Here is a 12,311-nt window from a genome sequence, read left to right as displayed (position 1 = left end):
CCGGCACTTGGCCTTGTTGAACCTCATACAGTTGGCCTGGGCCCATCGATCCAGCCTGTCCAGGTCCCTCTGCAGAGCCTTCCTGCCCTCGAGCAGATCAACACTCCTGCCCAACTTGGTGTCGTCTGCAAACTTACTGAGGGTGCACTCAATCCCCTCATCCAGATCATTGATAAAGATATTGAACAAGACCGGCCCCAAAACTGAGCCCTGGGGAACACCGCTCGTGACCGGCCGCCAACTGGATTGAACTCCATTCACCACAACTCTCTGGGCCCGGCCGTCCAGCCAGTTTTTTACCCAGCTTACTGTCTAAGCCGTGAGCTGCCAGCTTCTCTAGGAGAATGCTGTGGGAGACGGTGTCAAAGGCCTTACTGAAGTCCAGGTAGACCACATCCACAGCCTTTCCCTGGTCCACTAGGCAGGTCAGCTAGTCATAGAAGGAGATCAGGTTGGTCAAGCAGGACCTGCCTCTCATGAACCCGTGCTGGCTGGGCCTGATCCCCTGGTTGTCCCACACATGCCTTGTGATCGCCCTCAAGATGAACCGCTCCATAATCTACCCCGGCACTGAGGTCAGGCTGACAGGCCTGTAGTTCCCCGGATCCTCCTTCCGGCCCTTCTTGTAGATGGGCGTCACATTGGCAAGCCTCCAGTCATCTGGGATCTCCCCTGTTAACCAGGACTGCTGATAAATGATGGAGAGTGGCTTGGTGAGCTCCTCCGCCAACTCCCTCAGCACTCTTGGGTGGATCCCATCTGGCCCCATAGACCTGTGAGCGTCCAGGTGGTGTAGCAGGTCATTGACTGCTTCCTCTTGGATTACGGGGGGTTCATCCTGCTCGCCACCCCTGTCTTCCAGCTCAGGGGGCTGAATACCCTGAGGATAACTGGTCTGACTATTAAAGACTGAGGCAAAGAAAGCATTAAGTGCCTCAGCCTTTTCCTCATCCTCGGTGACAATGTTCCCTCCTGCATCCAATAAGGGATGGAGATTCTCCTTGGCTCTCTTCTTGTCATTAATATATTTGTAAAAACTTTTTTTGTTGTCTTTAACGACAGCGGCCAGATTGCGTTCTAGCTGGGCTTTTGCCTTTCTCATTTCTTCTCTGCACGACCTAACGAGATCCCTGTACTCTTCTTGAGTCGCCTGCCCCTTCTTCCACAAGAAGTAAACTCTCCTTTTTTTCCTGAGTCCCAGCAAGAGCTCCCTGTTCAGCCAGGCCGGTCGTCTTCCCTGCCCATTCTTCTTACGGCACAATGGGACAGCCTGCTCCTGCGCCTTTAAGACTTCCTTCTTGAAGAACATCCAGCCTTCCTGGACCCCTTTGCCCTTCAGGACTGTCTCCCAAGGGACTCTCTCAACCAGCGTCCTGAACAGGCCAAAGTCCACCCTGCAGAAGTCCATGGTTGCGGTTTTGCTGGCCCCCCTCCTTACTTCACCGAGAACCAAGAATTCTACCATTTCATGGTCGCTAAGCCCAAGACGGCCTCCAACCACCACATCTCCCACTCATCCTTCTCTGTTTGTAAACAGGAGGTCGAGCGAGGCACCTCCCCTGGTCGGCTCACTTACCAGCTGTGTCAGGAAGTTGTCTTCCACACACTCCAGGAACCTCCTAGACTGCTTCCTCTCTGCCATGTTGTATTTCCAGCAGATGTCCAGGAAGTTGAAGTCCCCCACGAGAACAAGGGCTAGCGAATGTGAGACTTCTGCCAGCCGCTTGTAGAACGCTTCATCCACCTCTTCATCCTGGTTGGGTAGTCTATAACAGACTCCCATCAGGATATCTGCCTTGTTGGCCTTCCCCCTCATTCTTACCCATAAACGCTTGAACATATCATCATCACAATCATTGAGCTCTAGACAATCGAAACACTCCCTAACATACAGAGCCACCCCATCACCTCTCCTTCCTCACCTGTCCCCTCTGAAGAGTTTATAGACATCCATTGTAGCACTCCAACTGTGAGAGTCACCCCACCATGTTTCTGTGATGGCGACTAAGTCATATCTATCCCGCTGCACAATGGCTTCCAGCTCCTCCTGTTTGCCGCCCGTGCTGCGTGCATTGGTGTAGATGCACTTGAGCTGGGCTAATGAGGATGCAGCACTTTCTGTATTCATACGATGTGCTCATGAAAGGAATTTTGTATTTTTCTGAATAATAAAGTGTTGGTCCTTGCCTGAGGTAGGCTGTTCAACTAGATGAACCACAGGTCTGCTGGGAAGACTGTCATTATATACCTATTCATGCATTCTTATTCTTACCTATTTTCATATTCTTGTAAGAGCTTTACACTACATTTTAAAACCTCAACCTGATTTTCTGAAAGAAGTCATATTTATGTAGCCATTGAATGAAAAATGTATTTATTGGCTCTGAAGAAACATACTATTCCCCACTATGAAGTGCCCTGTTCAATACTTACAAATCTTTTACCACTTTGTTTGTACTATAGCATTTCCATATAGTTTGATTTGAAGGCATCCAGCTCTTCAAGTTTTGAGATTCCCTTGTGTACCAAGCAACTACACAGATAGGTTCATTACAGTGCCTTAGGTCAGAAATCACAAGATGCATTTAAAAACTTGAGCCTGGGAGGGGACGAAAGATGCCACATCAATGCAGCCTTCAACACCTATTGTGAAGATACAAAGAACAGCAACTCTATCACATTCAAAGTATGGGTTAGATAAAGTGACAGGGCGGTGGATTGAAAACTGGCTGAAATGCCAGGCTGAAAGGACTGTAGTCAGTGGCAAAAAGTCCAGATGGAGGCAAGTCACTACCGGTGTACCCCAGGGGTCAATACTGGGGCCAATCCTGTTTAACATCTTCATTAATGACCTGGATGATGGGAAAGAGTGCACCCTTAGCAAGTTTGCACAATACAAAACTGGGAAGAGTGACTGATACACCATATGTGTGTGCTGCCCTGCAGAGGGACCTCAGCAGGCTGGAGAAATGGGCTGACAGAAACCTTATGCAGTTCAGTAACGGGAAATGCCAAATCCTGCACCTGGGAAGGAACAAGCCCAGGCACCAGCATATGCTGGGGGCTGACCAGCTGGGAAGCAGCTTGGCCGAAAATGGCCAATGGGATCCTGGTAGACAACAGGTGACCACGAGCCAGCAATGCACTCTTGCTGCAAAGGCAGCCAATGGCTTCCTGGGCTGCATTAGGAAGAACATTGCCAGTAGGTTGAGGAAGGTGATCCGTCCCCTCCGCTCAGCACCGGTGAGGCCATACCTGGAGTGCTGTGTCCAGTTCTGGGCTCCTCAGTACAAGATACAGATTTACTGGAGTGAGTCCAGCACAAGGCTATGAAGATGATTAAGGGACTGGAGCATCTGACAAGTGAGGAGAGGCTGAGAGAGCTGGGACGGTTCAGCACGGAGAAGAGAAGGCCCCGGGGGATCTCAGCAATGTGTATAAATACGTGATGGGAGGGAATGAAGAAGAAGGAGCCAGGCTCTTCTCAGTGGTGCCCACTGACAGGATGAGAGGCAATGGGCACAAACCGACACACGTGAAATTCCATCTGATCGCAAGAAAGCACTTTTCTTACTGTGAGGGTGGTCAAACACCAGAACACATTGCCCAGAGAAGCTGTGAAGTCTCCATCTGCAGAGATATTCAAACCCAACTGGGCATGATGCTGGGCATCCTGCTGTAGGTGGCCCTGCTTGAGCAAGGGGACTCAACTAGATGATCTCAAGACCTCCCTTCCAACCTAAATGATTTTGTGACTTCATGATTCATGATCCTTGAAAATCCTGGTATTACTAACAGCTTACTGTAACTGCAGTTGCCTGCAACTGCAGACTGCATGGCTGTTTGCTCTGTCTTTGTAAAAAGTTTCCAGAAGCTTGGTGGAAACTAGCCCAAACACATTTGTTGGGGTTTTTTTCCCCACAAAATCGTATTACTTCAATGAAAATTCCTATAAATGTTTCTCCATATATTTCATTTTGGAATATTTTCATTTTAGAAAACTTTGAAACTCCTTCATATTTGACTTTATGCATTTTTATTTATTATTTTTGTTTCATGACAGGTCAGGAATGGTAGTGCTACAGCATAGATGGAATATTTAATTCTTAAAATCAGTAAAAGCAGTTAATACATTTTACTGATCAAAACAGCTTATATTTTTTTGAGATTAATATCTCAGGTTGTTTCATTTCAGTGCACAGGGAATCTAGAGAAAGTATTCTGTCCAACCACAAAGTAGTAATTTATCTTCATGATTCTAGAGTAAAATTAAAATAACAAGAATATTTCCTCTATGTATATGCAGTATGTTCATGGTGGTGCACATTATATACTACCATAGGTATTTTATGAAATAAATCAACATTAAAAATATTTGAAATTACATTCTCATATTTTAAAAAGAAGTTTTGCGTATTAATTTTTACGTGCAAATCCCATTTCATGAGAAACTAAAATGTGTCTTCAGGCAAGGAAGACATTTCAAAAAGTCATAATTTCCAGCAAATTAGGAATTCTGTTTCAACTCTCGCAATTTCTCCAGATTAAGAGTGTTTTACTTATCAGTTTCATAAGCAGCAACAGAGAAAGAGCATCACATAAAAAGAGGAGGACCTGATCCCCTGGATGTTATGCTTACATAAACCGGAGTGGAAAGTCTCCCAAAGTCAAATGAGAGTTTCTTGTGTCATGCCAATAAATGTGAGAGAAGAACCAGGTGTAGAGGTAACCAGTTGGTTATTTAGATACTAATTAACCTTTCCAAGACTTCAGTACACCACTGTTTCACAGGCACGCAGCAGAGAAGTCCTTCTGGGCGTTTCCAGCCAGGTGCTGAGAAGCCCAGTTTCCCCGAAAGGGGACTGTTTGCACATTAAAGATGCTCAGCGGCAACCAGGACCGGGTCCAGATTGTCTCTGGTGAAAGAGCGTATTCTGGGACTGCCAAATAACCACGCTGGCACCGTGTGCTGGGGAGGGACCCCGGAGAAGGGGAACGGCCGTACGGTGCTTGGGCGGGACTGCTGCACAGAGGAGCTGGCCTTGCCTGCTGGGGCTGATCTGCTGCGACAGGCACCGGGTCATTCGCAGGCAGAAACATGATTACCATGTTCCAAAAGGAATACTAAGATTAAATGGACAACAAGGAGACAGTAATTACAGAAGAAGGGGAAAGCAGTGACATTTATGTCCTGTTTTGGTATATCTGGCTCCAAAGACTTCCTTATTCGCCCTAAAATAGTGGGATCCCATGTCTCCATCACCCTAGTGCTGAGACCTATGCAAGAATCAGGTATAAAGCTGTCAGCAGTGCACAACTATATGCTGGAAAAGGACCACCAGGAAAATTCTTCATGGTCTTAAAGGGTATCATGCATTGCTGTCTGAAAATGAGATCTGAAACCCTAAAAAGCTGGTAAAAAGGTAAAAGCTCTCTACTCTTTTGGTACTAAGCAAGTATAAAAAATAAAAGAAGAAAGTCTGAATACATATGCTAGGCATTAAAAGGAAATCTAAATTCAGTAAATGAAACAGAGTTCTGTAAGTACTGTCTCTGACAGTATATTCTATTTTGAGAAAGGCATTTATTTCTCACTATCTTATCAGTACCACAGTGGTAGTCTGTAAGCTAAACAGAAATTATTTTTTTCTGGCTAACAAATGAATACTTAAAGGCCTGGGCTGTTTTACAGATAAGGACTCTTCTAAAATGGCTATAGTTCCTTCACCTCTCAGATGCCTATCTCTTTTCAGGAAGGTATCAGAGGCAAAGGTTTCCCCGGCTTTAGAGACAACCTACGGATGTTTATTAACTACCTGAGAATAGGACACAGTTGGCTTCTCGGGTGGTAAGTAGGGAATGATGAAAACGGAGAAGGCAGCATCTGGAGGACAGAAGAATGTGACAGCAATCTCTTGACTGTCCAGACTAAAAAGCGAGGAAAGAGTTTGCAGTTCTCTTACCGTGTTTTCTGAGGAAAGAGCTGCTTCCAGTGTAGGGAATTAGGTAAATATAAACACACAGGTGAAAGCATCATCTAGTCAGTGATGCTATAGCCCAAATATAGCTTTACAGGAACTAATTTTCAGATAAGAGTTGTTTTGATCTTAGAGGCCAAAAAGTCTGTTAGATCACCTCGTTGAGCTTTCTATCTATTAGCATACCATACATTTTTTTCCCCAGTTACTCCAGTATACAGTCTGGTAGCATGTATATCTTTTAGATAATTAATATCTTAAGTAAAGGCATACTGAAAACATTGAAAGACATCCTGTTTTCCCCTGGGGGTTTGCTGTTATGGGTAATCAATCTCATTGTTACAAACATTTGCTTTATGTCTAATTGGAATCTGACTGTTTTCAGGTACCTGTCATTGAATCTTATTATCTCAATGTCTGCTAGAATAAATGGGCTTTTCAGGCTTGGTATCTTCTTCCCATGGGAGTCCTGATGCAATCCTGTCATCTTTCAGTCTTCTGCTTAGTAAGATGTTGAGATATTTAAATCTCTTTCTGTAAGGCTTTTTTTTTTAAATAAAAACCTCCTCCACATCTTTTTTTTTTATTATTTTTATTAATTCTGTTCTGCATCCTTTGCTACATTTTCAACATCTTTTTTATATGCAGACATTGGGTTTTCCTATTAAAATCATAATTCGTGTTTTCTACATTATAGAGTTCTTATTCTCCACCACATTGAATTTGGAAATTCAAACTCTGTGATCTCAAAGCTTCTTGGCTTTCCAAGATGTAGCCAAGATGAATGTTAGCAAGCCAAAGAGCACAGATGACTACATGAGTAGAGCTTTTTAAATTTTAAACAATGTAAAATAGATGTGCTGAATTTTCCAGTCCTCTATTTTCCCCTTCTAATTACCCATCTCCACTGCTTATATACAGATTTGCTCTCTATTTAGTAATTGGATTATTCTATTGTTTGGATTTCTTTTATTCACACTGTTAGGATTTCAGGATTCACGCTAGACTTTTAATATCTCTCCCTCTCACAAGGTCATTTTTTCCAGCTATGCATTCATGAGAGGTATACGCTTGCAATTACAGGTGCTCTATAAATCATCATCACTGTGAATCACGGACATAAATAAACAAGGTTGATGAAAGACCTCTTACTCCTATCAGTTATAACATAAAACGGGTTACACAGACAAGCTGTGACCTGTGAGATCAGATTGGTATCTAGAGTTTTAATCTCTGTTCTTGGCTGGGGTAGAGAAAAACGGCTATCATTTATCACTAGCAAAGCATGCAGTAAGCAATACGAATGTGTGAGCTCAACTACATTAAACAGTAGCTGCTGTGTACGTACATAAGCAGTGCTGTACCATACATCTACTACAAACATTTATTAGCAATATGCTGTAATTATCAACACAGATTCATTATAGATGACTTGAAACAGCAGAATTCAGATAATTGCCATGGGAAAGTGTAATTGTAATGAGCAAGCATCATTAACTAATTTACTCAGATAATCAAGGGCCAGCTAAAATTGCATTATGGAGAAACCACACAGTATTCCAATTAAAACACATAAACCAAAGAAAAAAGGCAGGGGAACTCTCTAAGTAATGGAAGAGTTTGGCTACATCTGTTTCTTCTTTCAATACACTTTCCTGGCCATAAGGCTAATAATCCTGGTATGCAGTTTGTGATGAACAGTGCATTGTTGCCAGCAGCTATATATTTGTAGTTTTCTTTAGTTTGAAAACGGCAAGACTGCAATGCTCCAGGTATGATCAGTACAGTACAGCCTACTTGCTTCACAGGTTATGAAATCCACACTAATGGCCTGATATCTAAGGAGCTCATCTAACAGTTCTGACGAATCTTATCACTGACTTCTAGGGAAAATAGGGGAAAGAGTGCCAGGGACACAAAACCACCAGGCAATGGCTCTGTTAAGCCATCCTCTGTCTAAGCGCTTATCTCTCCCTTCACCCATGCATGGTGGCATGAAGTCATGTACTTAATATGTAAGGCATAGAGTTCAGAGGACAACTTCTCTTCCAGTTTAGATAAAACCATTGCCAGACTCCAGCAATGCCAAATCTTGCATGCAGAGCTAACTGAAAAACAACAGTTGCTTGTCATGATTCATTCTGATAAATAGTTGTCATTCTGATCATTCCCTCCAAAACCAAAACATGCATTGCTTTTGTTCAGAGATTGTTCATGCCTTCAACAGAGATTTTCAATTTAATTTGAAATAAATGCTTGTAATATCAAAAGGTTAAATTACTGAAAGATAAGATCTGAAAGTTTTGGTGTTTGATTTCTTTTTATTATAAGTCAAAAAGGAAATCCCATATCAAACTTCTATTCTATTAAGAAAGCTATTAAAATGGCTTCAGACAATTATAGTGATCAGTTCTGCCCACATCCTTTAGTTTAGCTGTAACAAAATTTTACGGTATGAATTTTAGGATGTGAAAAGGCCCGAAGAAGTCACCACCCTGTCAACATCCAACATACAGCATTTACACCAGCATTTCAGAGTTCTGCTGAGCTGAGGCCTTCATGAATAGCTTTTGCCTTCACAACACTATAGATGTTGATCATTGCACCTACTTTTCAAAACAACAAAGGTAAAAAACTATTTTCCAAGATTCCTGTTGCTATAAATTTTGCCTCAATTATTGTTACAGGTAGTTGATCTCCAACTAGTCATGCATACAAAACTCATCTGCTTTATATGCATACAAGCCACTCCGTTTGAGTTACTAACATGAGCACGTAGAACTGATAGCAACAAATAATAAATAACTGCTCTTTTAATGTCCAGATGCTGCACTCTGAGAACTTGTCTGTGATTTGTAACCTGAGAAACAGAACCCAAGAGTCAGCTTCCATAGGACCATCAAGTCAAAACATGAATTTCTTTTGAAACTTTTCAACTGTCAGCTTCTGAGTAGAAATGAACAGCAGCTGTCAAAAACAGCTGAGTAACAGATGCTGTGAATATAGGGACCATAAATTAGGGGCCTGACTGAGAAAAGATCTGCTATACAACAAGGGCACTTTAGCATGCACTTCAGCAATATCTGGCGGAAGGGACTGGAGCTAGACGGTTATTAAAGACAGTGATTGGAACAATCCAGAAATGTCTATTTCTGAATTATGCAGAACCGTTTCAAGGTTCTGTCAAAGTTACAGGTGTTTTCCTGTGTTGTTCTGAAATGAAAAGCAGGGTTGACGCATTAATGTTCTGTGAAGGACATTCATTTAAAACATGCACAGTGCTAAAGTACGCTATCAGCTGCTTTATGATACAGAGAAGCTTGTAAGGGAATAAAATAAGGACAGCAGAAATGTTTGATTTTAAGCTTGATATTTTCCGTTCACATGCAGCACTAAAGGGTACAGTTTATATTCTGTGATTGTTTTGATACTGAAAAACCTAATTTTCTTGTCCTTCTGGGTGAAATGGGAGTAACTGCAGTGGTGCTGGGCAACCTACGTAGTCACAAAGCTAGCAGGAGCAGCCCTGGACTGCTGTGGAGGAGCAACCCCAAAGCTGGAAATGTTTGGAGCCATATTTGTCACCTGTCACACCGCTTGATTCAGAAACATCTTTGGGGTCAGCTTCAGGCTATTCTGCTGATACCCTGTAGTGCAAGGCACTGGGGCTAGTGTACCTTACGATCCCAGTAAGAAAGGCACTCAGACTCCATAAGCTATTGTTTAAAATACTGTTTTCTGGAGCTAACACAAGAAAGAGAAAGAATACAGATAATCTTACATCCCTTCAGGTGCTGGGAACCCCGAGCTGTGCAGCTTCAGACAGACCTCTGCTCAGGGCATGTGGTACAGATCCCACCCATAGAAAGGTTCACTGACATTTTGGTTTCGAGACCTCTTATAGAATTTTCTTAGACAAAAAATATTGTATTCATCATTTCTACCATCAAACAACCATATGTTCACATGAGAACTTGCTGCTCCACTTTAAGATAAAGACAAGGCCACGCAGGTGGTGTAATTGACAATACCAAGTGGGAGTTGCCTGCGGGCTCCTCTGTTACCCTCACCCAGCTGAGTTTATGCTGTGGCCAAGAGACCTGCGCAGCCCAGCACAGGCCTGAAGGACAAGCTGTACGTGCAACACAGCGCAGCACAGCACCGGCCTGTACCTACTCAGGTTCACTGTTACGTGGATCACTAACTCTTTGATGCACAATAGTCTTCTGGTTAGGATCATTACAACCCTGAAGGGGAAAATCTTGCAGCTGCTTGAGGCTTTAGGCTTTGCTTCCCTGCTGTGGGCATTAGCTGGTGTTCTATGCCAGCTTGGTAGCTTCCACTGCTCCTTGAGGTGAGTTCTGCCTACTATCAGACATGAGACACGGTGCCAAAGGATTGTTCCTGGAGGGTCCCTTTATTATCTAGCATGAGGGTGATGGGATTTGCAGGTAGGCTGTGCTCCAAGGTCAGGGGACCTACAGAGTTAATAAGGATGCAGAGTGCATCAGGCTTCTCCCTGCATCAACCACACCATGAACAATGCAGCTGCAAGCACAGAAGCGAGCGTTATCTTCCTGTAGAGGGAACAAGATGCTTATGGCTCTGTCTGGGATGTAGGATATATTCCTGCTACCGTTCCTTGTTTACATAGACATCCTGGGACTTTCACAGATCACTTCTGTTTTCTACAGCAAGTGGAGGATGAGTATGTGCACAATACAGGCAAATCTCACAGTCTTACCTTGCACAGCTGTCCTGGTTTTGGCAGGGATAGAGTTAATTTCCTTCCTAGTAGCTGGTACAGTGCTGTGTTTTGGATTTAGGATGAGAACAATGTTGATAACACACCGATGTTTTAGTTGTTGCTAAGTAGTGCTTACACTAGTCAAGGACTTTTCATCTTCCCATGCTCTACCGACTGAGAAGGCTGGAGGTGCACAAGAAGCTGGGAGGGGGGCACAGCCGAGAGAGCTGACCCAAACTGGCCAAGGGCATATTCCATACCGTGTGACGTCATGCTCAACCACCGACACACGGCCACCTCACTTTTACTCTTCCGATTCTCTCCCCCATCCCACCGCAGAGCAGGGGGGGAGAGTGAGAGAGTGGCTGTGTGGTGCTCAGTTGCTGGCTGAGGTTAAACCATGACAACAGCATTTGCCAAGAACACGAATTGTGTACTGTAACTCTGAAGACATTCAGCATCTGGGGAACAGGAATCTGCTTTTGAGGGCTGCTCTGGGATCATCAGAGCTCTTCTTACACCAGCCTCACATGGTTGTCTCTGGGCTGTTCTGCAGAATGGACTTTAAAGAACACTCTGCTTACTAAGGTCCTACATTTATTGTTCTCTCTCATGCCCCTGGCTCCAAATCTCTATGTAAGAATTACTCCACACCCACTTTACATTTAATACATGTGCTATAGTGGCATGCAGTATAGTAAGAATCAGAAATTGTGTCATAGTAACAAAAATTGTCCCATGTAACAAAATGGGCTGCTTGATGGATCCTGCAAGCAATATGACCCTCTCGCACTGACTGGCAATTTGGCTTGAGGAAAATCACTCGGTTCACTTTCCAGATAAATTTCAGCTCTCAGATTTGATAATCTGCTATCATACATGGAATGAGTAAGAGTTATTAGTTTAGGTAGTTTAGGAAGAGAGCTTTAACTCTAAGCCTTGGAGTTAAGTGATCTTATAAAGTCAGTATATTTAAAAATACACAAAAGTTTGTATTACAGCAGAGCCCTAATACACATAGAGAAAATGTAATTTTGCACAATGCAAAATTGTATGTATGAGGTGGTTTGACTATTTTCTTTTTTATAACTGAAAGATTTAGTGCATGAAACCTAGTAGAACTTGCTTAACAGAGAGCACTGGCAAAGTTACAAGAGCAAGCTTAATCACTAAATGATTCCAAAAGGAAAATATGAAGTATTTTCTAGAGAAGCCTAAAGAATACTGATGCATTACAAATTAAAGCTACATAGACATCATTCACAGAAGCATCATAGAGGGGAAACGTAGATTTTAAAGTACATCAGGTGTGCATAAGCAACAGTTTAAAGAAATATGTCCATTGGAAGAAGCTACTTCCTTTTACATCCTGTAAATTACAGGTGAATATTACACATAGCCTCAGCTGACAAGCGTATATGTAGCCCTATTTAAATTATACCAATTAACACTAGATAATCAGTACAACCTGCACCATTAAGTTTAGATTAAGGGTTAGTAAAAAAAAAAAGGTTATAAACATTCCAATGTAGTTTCCATCTTCTAGGACTCAGAACATAGTTATTTTTCTAAAACTTTCCTGAAAT

Source organism: Aptenodytes patagonicus, chromosome 1 (assembly GCF_965638725.1).
Source record: "Aptenodytes patagonicus chromosome 1, bAptPat1.pri.cur, whole genome shotgun sequence".
In the NCBI taxonomy this organism is placed as follows: Eukaryota; Metazoa; Chordata; class Aves; order Sphenisciformes; family Spheniscidae; genus Aptenodytes; species Aptenodytes patagonicus.
Note: the sequence above shows the minus strand (reverse complement) of the source record.